This window comes from Botryllus schlosseri, chromosome 4 (assembly GCF_051294905.1).
Source record: "Botryllus schlosseri isolate E-star chromosome 4, Bs_hap1, whole genome shotgun sequence".
NCBI lineage: Eukaryota > Metazoa > Chordata > Ascidiacea > Stolidobranchia > Styelidae > Botryllus > Botryllus schlosseri.
The window spans coordinates 407758-419186 of NC_137239.1; positions in this window are offsets into that span (position 1 = coordinate 407758).

Sequence of the window (11429 nt, forward strand, 5' to 3'; positions counted from 1 at the left end):
CTCCTAATTATAATCTCATGTGAATCACTTTTGTTTGTTATTAGTGCCTTTGTTTCATGCATACAGCACTGCGATTACTAATTAGTACATTATTTCGGCAGCAAGGAAGGGATTGTATCCCATAATAGCAACGGTTAGTGGAATAGTTTCAGTCATAAGTCTTGAATCGAGGGTTGGAGAGTCGCTAAATTTGTTAAATTGTAGCCAACAGGGCCAATAATGATATCGAGTCATTGCACATTTTCATTCGAATCGGGTCCAGTCACGTCACTTCATCAAACTAAAACGTAGTGATTCTGCTTTCATTTCACTCGTCAGCAACTATCACCTCTTTATGGGTGCTCAATAGATGTACAGCTTATCATAAATGCGATCTCACGGACTGTCATAAGCTCGAAATTGAAGTATGCGGGTAGTGCCCCCTTTTGTCTCTGTCATAAACGCCCCCCTCGTAGATCAAACACCGTAGATAAATATGTTGGAAAATACACTGTGTCGGCAATTCGCGCGTCATTGACCACTCTCAGATAACGTTCTGTATGTTTCGTTCTAGCCGTCTTCGGGCATAGTTGTTTCATTATGTGAATAGCTAGTGTCCATACAAGTCCACACGTATCTTCATATCTGATATTAGTTACATCTAAGCTGATCAAAAGCAATGTGATAGGCCGCGTGACAAGAATATCCGCCGAAGCATCATTTCGCAGACACGCGTGTTCCTCATACCCGCCATATAGACTGTCGTTTAGTTGGTTTTATTCGTCATAACCAGCTGTAGTTTGTTGCTATGAATAGCGATAGTCAGTTTCTGTTTATCAGCATCGACAACCATTAAAATTAAGACATCAATCTTTCAACCCAGACCATACGCAAGTCGCGCAGTTATCCCTGGAGTACCTGTCGAAATATCGGAACAGGAGCTCTTAGAGAGTTTTCGCAGCATGAATGTAATTCATGTTAAAAGGCTCACCAAAAAAACGAAAGATGGCACTGTTAGTACAACTGCAGTTCTGCTGTCTTTCAGCACGGTCACGATTCCACCGCACGTGATGTTCCACTATCTTCGTTTTAAAACCAGACAATACAATCCACCGCCAACGAGATGCTTCCAATGCAATCGCTTTGGGCATGTCGCCAAGCACTGTCGCGGAAAACGTTGCTGCTCCAAATGCGGTGGCCGTGATCACACGTATGACGACTGTTCAAACAACAAAAAATGTGTAAATTGTAACGAGGAACACAGCGCTGCATATGGTGGTTGCATAATATACAAGGAAGAAGCCAAATTTAATGCTCTTAGAGAGGGATATCATATGTCCCTCACACAACCACAACCACAACCACAACCACAACCCAAGGAAACTCCCGAGACCATGTCCGAGTACCATGAGTCGGTAATCGTAGACGATCCTGCCCCCAACAGACTTGACGTACACAGGATCTCAAAGCCATACCCGCAGCGGCTTAGTTATAAGAATATACTAACCCGTGGTCGGAGTTACAGGCCTGCCACCCCACAGCCCAACGACGGTGACCTGCGCCACTGGCGACAACCACCACCTGCTCGAACTGCTGCCAACCCCACAGTCGAAACCGCATCAAGCGGGCTTGCTTCTATTGACCCCGTAGTCCTCCTTGCGCTCATTGCTGAAATCGTTAAGATAACTGTAAATGCTTGCAAATCTAGCGACAGTGGTACCGTTCTACATACTATTGTAGCCAAAGCCGCCAGCAAATATTTGGGATTTTCTGTTGACCCAGTCTCTCTGAAAAATGTCACAAAAAGCTTTGGTGAGACCGAAGACACTCCCTCCCAGATGTCAAATGGCACTTTAAATGGATAATCACAACTCTTTAGTCATTTTACAGTGGAACTGCAGGGGCATCTATCGCAAACTACACGAATTTAAGCACTACTTGTCAACCTTAACCATTCAACCAGACGTTATTCTTATTCAAGAATCCCATCTGGTCCAAAAGTACACACCAAAACTAGGAGGGTACCAACTATTCCGCCGTGATAAGACAGTGCACTCTGGCGGCATTGCCACTTTTGTTCGAGCATCGCTCAATGCGTCTCTTTCGAACAATGTCTCGTCAGCCGTTTTTGAGGTACTATGTGTGCGAGTAGGGAACTTGAACATATGCAACGTTTACATGCCCCCGGACTGTGAAACTACAGCTAGTGATTTTAGGATATTCGACTCTTTGTCATCACGCTCCATTATATGCGGCGACTTCAATGCGCACCATTCTTCATGGAGCCACTCGACAAATGCACGTGGCAACCAACTCTGCGAAATAATGGATAGAAACGACCTTGTCCTGTTGAATTCATCGTCACCCACTCGTATGAATATTGCGTGTGATGCCGTCCATCGCTGGTCACTTCTTGATCTGTCGATGTCTTCTCGGGACATTGCGGCCAGATGTGTCACAACAGTAACCGACCAGCTCATCGGTAGTGATCACGTTGTAGTCCAGACCACATACAATAATAGGGCGTCGTGCAATTCATCAAAACGTAGATGGGATTACAGTAAGGCGAACTGGTCAGCCTTCTCGGCTGCTGCGGATTTCCACCTCCAATCCAACTTCGTTCCTATGGGGGAAACTGAAGACCTTCACCGCCATTTCACAAATAGCCTACTTTTAGCGGCGGGAGAGTCGATCCCACGACCGAAAATATCAACGAAAATAGCCGTACCTTGGTGGAACGTGGGATGTACCCGTGCTGTGCGCAGGAAAAGGGCTGCTTACTTGAAAATGAAACGTACGTTTCACATTCGAGACGTGATCGCCTTCAAACGTATGAGAGCCGAATGTCGAAAAACCATCCTTTCTGCTAAACGCAAATGTTGGGAGGATTTTTGTGGTACATTGGACTCCCGTACGCAGATGGCGAAAGTATGGCACGTTATGAAATCTATGTCGGGAGTGCATACGTTCAATTCCATACCAACGCTGAAGTCGAACGGGTCTATTTCTCAAAATAACAAAACCAAAGCTAATACACTGGCTTCACACTTCGCAAAAACGAGCAGCTCCGACAACTACCCAGCAGGATTTCGTATAACGAAGGCTAACTTTGAAAACACGGTTCATCTTACCGCTGACAACGAACCAGATCGGCACAGGACTTCGAACATAAACATCGAATTCACTCTTGCCGAACTGAAACAAGCTTTGCGTAGCCGAAAATCCACTTCACCCGGGGAGGACTCCATAGGGTATTCGATGTTAAAAAATCTATCATCCTCCGGTCGCGCCGATCTTTTGAAACTATACAATGCATCCTGGGAGACGGGGAAATTGCCAGTCTCGTGGAAACATGCTATAGTCTGCCCAATTGCCAAGAAGGGCAAAGATCCTACCTCTGCGGAATCGTACCGCCCTATATCTCTCACGAGTCACATTTGTAAAGTCATGGAAGTAATGGTCACCAATCGATTAAGATGGGATTTGGAGTCAAAAAATCTGATACACCCCTCACAGTCCGGCTTCCGGCGTGGTCGAAGCACCCTGGACCACATACTGCGTCTCCACGACACGATTTACAAGAATATCCATGACGAGCGATCGGTGGTAGCGGTCTTCTTAGACATAAGTCGAGCCTACGATATGGTGTGGCGCCACGCACTTCTGTACATACTATACCAGCTCGGTATACGCGGACACATGCACCGATGTATTACAAATTTCCTTTCTGACAGAACTTTCCAGGTGACCGTAGGAAACACTCTTTCCGACAGTTATGTACTGCAGAACGGTATACCACAGGGAAGCGTTCTCAGCCCCTTGCTGTTTGCGGTAATGATCAATGATTTACCGAGCTCGTTAGGTCATCGGTCTGAACATGCGGTGTTCGCAGATGACTGCGCTGTTTGGGATAGCGGTCTTCTTATCCAGCCCCTCTTGTCTTCCATTCAATCATCACTCGATGTAATAAGCGACTGGTGTTCCAGATGGGGGTTTACCATCAGCAAGGCAAAGACCGTAGGCATGCTGTTCACGAAGAAAAGGAAAATTCCTCCACTCATTTTGAAAACTGGTGACCATGAACTTGAATTTGTCGACACCTACAAATATTTGGGTATCACGTTTGACAAATTGCTTAACTATAAGCAACATATCGATACGATTTCCAAAAAGTGCTCCAACAGACTGAATCTAATCAGAGTCGTGACTGGTACCGCATGGGGAGCGAGTAAAAAACCATTGCTGCAACTTTTCAGGGGGCTGATACGCTCACTGATTGACTATGGGTTACCAGCATATTACTTCGCCCCAAAAAAGTATCTGGACAAGTTACGCACCATACGAAATCAAGCTCTCCGCCTCTGCTGTGGAGCAATGCGCAGCACCCCCATTTGTGCACTGTAAGCATCATGTGACGAGCTTCCTCTCCATCTGCGCCACAAACAGCTTAGCCTTAACTATCGCTGCCACCTTAGAGGTTACCAGGCTCACGAACACCCAACATTAGGAGTGCTTGAAGACTCTTGGCAGGATATATATAGCCTCATGAACCCAAAATTCATTACCTTCAACATCGCCACCAATGTCGAGTCTCTGAATGACCTTGTCTCGGAAAGAAAAAGTCTTCCAAATTTGCCTCCATGGCTGATTCAATCACCTAATATTGATTTAGGCCTTGCAAAAATCATTAAAAAAGATATCGCACCTCTGTCACATAAACCCATAGTCCTGGACTTCATATTCGAACGATATAGAGATGCCACTGAAATATACACTGACGGCTCCAAATCAGCAGAGGGAGCCGGTTTTGCCTTTACCATCCCGTCGCTGATGATAAACTTTTCCCAGTCGTGTTCCACTCTTAAGTCAATCTTCTCCATAGAAGCACAAGCCATTCTCCACGCTCTAAAATGGATCTGCCAGAATGGCTCATACCAACAAACATATCTGATTCTATCGGACAGTCTGAGCGTGCTATCCGCTATGACCAACCTGCAGGCACCGCAAACGCAGAATGTTATATTTGAATGTGGTCGCTTGCTGAATCAAGTGGTTCAGAAAGGCGCCATTGTTGTCCTGGCCTGGGTACCGGGGCATGCTGATATCGGTGGTAATGAATTAGCTGATAAATTGGCTTGGCAAGCTGCCAGGACCAATATCGAAAATACCCCTTCTCAAACGCTTCCAGACAAAATTAGCCACGCTGAGGCGAAAGTCAAAGTACGTCAATACTGTCGAGCGACCTGGAACGCCGAATATCAACGAAATGAGCGTGGAGGTCACTATCGAAATTTCCATAGATCATTGACTGATGGCCACTTTCCATCGATGCATCGACATAGGCTTTACGAACGAATAATATTTCGGCTTCGTTCAGGCCATTGCCGCCTGAAAGCGCATTTATATAAAATTGGATGTAGCGACACCGACCTATGCGACCATTGTACAGTACCTGAAACAGTCGAGCATTTTTTGCTGCACTGCAATCGATATGATTTTCATCGGAACTTTTTAATCGACAGGGCGCGCGAGCTCAAAATCACTGCAACACTCGAAAATCTACTGATCATCCCCGAAATGTTATCCCATGTTGCAGAATTTGTTATATCTTGTGGTACTTACTTGTAAATCGGTTATTGCCCATATTTTGGTAAATCGCTCATTCTAGTCCGTGACGCACCTGGCCTTACAGGCGAAAAGCGTCACTCATCTTTTCATCAATAATAATAATAAATGCGATCTCACGGACTGTAATAAGCTCGAAATTGAAGTATGCGGGTAGTGCCCCCTTTTGTCTCTGTTAAAAACGCCCCCCTCGTAGATCAAACACCGTACATAAATATGTTGGAAAATACACTGTGTCGGCAATTCGCGCGTCATTGACCACTCTCAGATAACGTTCTGTATGTTTCGTTCTAGCCGTCTTCGGGCATAGTTGTTTCATTATGTGAATAGCTAGTGTCCATACAAGTCCACACGTATCTTCATATCTGATATTAGTTACATCTAAGCTGATCAAAAGCAATGTGATAGGCCGCGTGACAAGAATATCCGCCGAAGCATCATTTCGCAGACACGCGTGTTCCTCATACCCACCATATACACTGTCGTTTAGTTGGTTTTATTCGTCATAACCAGCTGTAGTTTGTTGCTATGAATAGCGATAGTCAGTTTCTGTTTATATTTTGCTAAAGCAACTATACTAGTTAGTTCTATATCGCTCAAGGTTTCATTTGAAAACCGGGAAGCGAATTCCGTCAGACTACCGTACCAGCTTCAAGCACAAGGCTGAATGCCCGTCACATAACGTGAAATATATTGTGTTCTAATAGCCATAAACCTTCATAGATTGTGTCTGTGAATTGTTGTTGCCTATATGATTCTAAATAACGGCTAATGGTAAAGTATAATTCGGAATACATACAATATTACTCAGCGATTATACCTACGCAAAAGCGTGCGTCTGGGTATACAAAGAGCTGTCGTACATCGATATATATCTTACGTTGTAGTAATGATAAGCATTTGCAGTAAATCATTATGGTAAGGACTGTAAATATCCGTCTACGAATACTAAAATGACTAATATAGGGTCACACCAGGGCTTTGGAGCCGGAGCCGGAGCCCGGAGCCGGAGCCCCGGAGCCGTGCATTTTCACCGGAGCTGGAGCTGGAGCCGGAGCTCTACATAAAATTTAGCCGGAGCCGGAGCCGGAGCTGGAGCCCGTTATTTGAGGAGTAGCTCCGGCTCCGACCTATTTCATAAGATGCTATTATATATGCAACAACCACATCTGCTGATTTATCATAATTGAACACCAGGCCTGAATTTTAATTCTGTGCAGAGCAATGGCATGGAGTAAATTGCGTTCTAGTGCAACTATGATGTTGATGACAATTGACAAGTATTCAGTATGGAGTCACAAGCCGGCACGGCGGCACCTATATGTCTTTGTTGCTACATCGGATGTTACTGACGGCTGACGGACTCTAGATTACTATAGATAACTAGCCTATTAGTAGATTAGTAATGTATATATGACCAGGAATGGCCAACCTTTTCGGCTAAAGGGGCAAATGCAATTGACGAACGAGTGCGCGGTCCACTAGCCACGCCAAGCGGGTAAATTTTTCTAAGTTTATAAATAAACTAGGTGAGTATTGCGGGTCTATTGTATACCACCCGCTAGGCTCAGTTTGCAAGGACACGACTATTCGGCGTCTGGACACGTCGATATCGAAGGTCTCCGATAATATGCGACAATCATTTTGTGCCCACATTTCACCGTCGACGATTTTATGCGAGCGTAAACGCGAAAAGACTTTTTTTCCGTCATTGCGATTACAGTTAGACTCAAATGGGTAAATTAGGCGTTTTTTTCATTTTCAGTAGGGGGTAGGCTACCAAGCAAGAAGTCGTGTGACAATTAAACACGCGTAGCGTGAAGAAAAATTTCGCTACTATTTTAGTTTATTTCATTGTACGACGATTTACTGAAAATGTGACTGGACCCTGGATCTGCCAATGCGTCGGAACTGATATTTTAGTCATCAACATCCCAAGTGTCGCAGCCAGAATTGTAATTTTTGGTTGGCATCAGACATGGGGTAATCGCGATTAGTAATCGTAATCGATTACGACGATTACAGCATTTTCAAGTAATCGTAATCGCAATCGATTACATTCGAAAAAAATCCAAAGTAATCGTAATCGTAATCGACTACTTCACATATCTAATCGATTTCTTCGTGAAAGAACGATTACTTTTTATTTGTACAATGAATATCACATAACCGAACATTCGTGAACAATGGAGAGATATTATACCAGGTTATTGATAGCGCAAGCGGCTGATTGTCAAACGCCACTGCTCATTATTACGCCATAAGTATTAGCTTTGCTCGTCCTTGCGTAAGAAGTATCTACACGTAGTAAATATATATTCGATGTACATTGTTGTGTGATTGTTAGAACAGCGTCAGCCATGCTGTATATCAGTTTATCAATACACTCTAGACGCCACTACCTTGCAGCAATATAATAATCACCACTCTGCCTAGTTTCAAATAGTAACTTATGTATTGATGTTTGGTTATACTTATAGTTAAACGCAGTTTGACCGTTGCTGCTTGGCGAGCAGTAGGCCTATCTATGTAGTATACGATGTATTGTGCGTACACCGGACAAAGATTTGAAGTTTTGTACTCGTCAAATAAAACATTACGATGGTTAAAATCAACAGCTGCGTTCATATATCATAACCGAGCCGTTCTTTGCCGTTTCTCGTAACGGCATAACGGCAGCTTGCAGTATCTGTATTAAGTGGAAGGTAGAATTTTAAGTTCAGTTTATCATATTCTCATATGATTACTTGAAACGGGCGCCAATCGTTATTTCACAATTCTTCACTCGACATTTATACCTGTCGCCATAGTCGTCCGCTTAACACCATGTTAGCGTGGGTGGTAGGTACAATCAGCAGGACCAAAACAGCAATTCGTCCCCCACTCCAAACATTGGTATTGGTAAGGTTGTAACCAAGTCACAATGTTCCGAGTCACAAGTCAATCTCACTTTTATAGTTTTGACTCGAGTCAAGTCGAGTCATTTTCAATTCACTCCCGATTCAAGTCCTAGTCCAAGTCAGCTGGTATTGGGTCGAGTCCGAGTCATATTTTTTTTACTCGAGTACTAGTCCAAGTCGTTATGTTCACATATCAGTTTTCCGATCAATCCGGTTCAACCCACTTTTTTCAACTCTGCTCGAGTGATATAGAATGGCTCGTATTCATAATATAGTAATTTTCATCAGTTTTCACAGTTTAAGGCCCTATTTCCAAGTATCAGGAGTGATAGACGAAATACAAATAATGTAGTAACTTTACTATTCTTCGAAGTTACATGGAATGTCTGTCTTGGCCGTTCTAGTCTCGAGTCATATGACTTGGTTCGAGTCACGCAAAATGACCGGAGTACAAGTCGAGTCAATACAAAAAATGACTCGAGTCAAGTCTAGTCACCCAAAAATCGCTACTCGAGTCGAGTCATGACTCGAGTCATTACAACCCTGGGTATTGGGGCCCCAAGGGGGGGTCAGTTTTCAAGTTGATGACTGAATTTCGTCAATAATATTGGTAATTGCATTATATTGCTATTCATTCAGATTTACCGGTAGAGCTGGGGGCAAGTAATTCATAATTATAGCATCTGGTATGTTGTTATAATTTCATTATTTTACGTTGTTAATGCGCGATCTCTCGTCTTTTATATAATCAAAAGATACTGTAGTAGACTAAAGGAAAAACATTCGCGAGACGCACACACAAATTGTCATGTCTTCATTCCTCTGTGAGTGCCCCGGGTGGCATTTGCATTGTTGGGGCTCAGATTTGAAGGACCGGACTATTCGTCACGCCCACAGAGCGCGGCTACTGACAATGGACGCATACCCAAAGTTTTGGCCAAGGTCATTCTTTGGTAGCACACTTTGTGGAGTTGCATGTAGGCCGAAATTACATACGTCTTTTGGTGTGTCGTGGCGAGGTAATAACCGCCACCGAAATGCCTATTCCTATAAATTATGCATGCATATTTTCTTGAGGAGAGGTATGCATTTCAAAATCAAGCTATTTAGAGACATTAAATCCCGAAGCTCGAAGAAAATTTTCAAGTTAAATAACTCTCTTGAAAATATGTTGATTTATGAAATACTTTTAAGTCCCCTTAGAACTCGCTCCCAGTCCTATTGGGGAGTTTGGGGTGTGGCAGTTACGGACCTGGCAAGAATGCAAATCGTTGGGTGTGACGAATAGTCCTGCATAAAGGTGGGCAATGGGTGCATTATGACGCAATAAACAAATGACGTATGATTTATAAGGAAAGTTGTTATCTCATTAGACCTTTTCATCGCAAGCCTTCCAATATCTCTTCTGAAATTAGTTCTAAGAAGCAAAACAAATGTAATCGTGAGTAATCGTGATTACTTTTGAAAAGTAATCGTAATCGTAATCGACTACTTACTGATTTGGCTGTAATCGTAATCGTAATCGTAATCGCGGGATTCACAAGTAATCGTAATCGCAATCGACTACATTCGCAAAGTAATCACCCCATGTCTGGTTGGCATTGCAAGTTCACAATCTGAGCAATTCATTTCCGATAATATAATAGGACATTACCTCGCGGGTCACGCAAAACCCTCTCGCGGGCCACATTTGCGGGCTACCCCTGATATAGACAGGACCATTCGATAATTACAGAGTCGGAGCCGGAGCTGGAGCCGGAGCAGTGGTTATAATGCGGCTCCGGAGCTGGAGCCGGAGCTAATGTATGATAGGAGAGAGCTCCGGAGCCGGAGCTGGAGCAGTTTAAATTTACAGCTGCTCCAAAGCCCTGGTCACAACAGTTTGAGTTATAAGCCTCAGAAGTTACCATACGCGCGCGCATCACTCGCAATGACGCACTCTCTCGGCGGCCTGCCGCGAGCTGACTAAAACGGTCGGTATTGTTTTGATTAGAAATTAGCGCCTGTTAGACGTAGACCGTCGACTCAGGGCTCTCTAGAACGATGAATTCTGAGCCTATATAACACAACAGACTGTATCGTCGTCGAATACCTATACTAAGGTCCATAAAGTACGCAATTTAGCATGTCTGTTCCCAATCAACGTTTCCTCGGCTTGCTCTTCATATAAGTAATCAGACACTTCGTAGGTAGCGATTTGGATGGCGCAGTCGGTTGCGCGTTGATGTTTTGAATCGAACGACACCTCGGTAACAGTATTCGGATCCCGGGACCGTACCATTTTTCGATTTTGAAAAAGGAAGTAAAATTTTTCGAAAATGGCAGCCGGTGCCAATCGGTTAAAACAGAAGCAGAAAGATGGCACGTGGAAGGTAATCCAAACAGGATCACGGTCATTGCAGGACGCTGAGACGCGTTATGCACCAATCGAATTGGAACTTTTTGCTGTTGTGTACGCTACGAGAAAGTGTAAAACATTTTTGGCGGGCACAGAATTTAAGGTCTTCACTGACCACAGACCTCTTGTTGCCTTATGCAATAGGAAGCGACTCGATGAAGTCGAGAATGTAAGAATTCTCAGATCGCTGATTAAATTGATGGATTTCAATTTCACAGTTGAATATATACCAGGAGCCCAGAACAAAGCTGCTGATGCGTTTTCGAGGAACCCAGTAGACGCTCCTGACGAAGACGACGAACATAGTAGTGACTTCGGCAAATTTTATGTGAGTACGATTCGCCACGCAAACGCTGAGGAAGCAGATTATTCTCTCAGGTTGGAAGATGTTCGCCGGTCAGCAAACGAAGATTTGGAATATCAGTCCACCTGCTGCTTATGGTATCTCTTCAACTTGAGTGAGTGATTGATTTTGACGTGATTTACAGCAGTTATTAATTTTACTTGTTGCTGCTTTTTATTGTTGA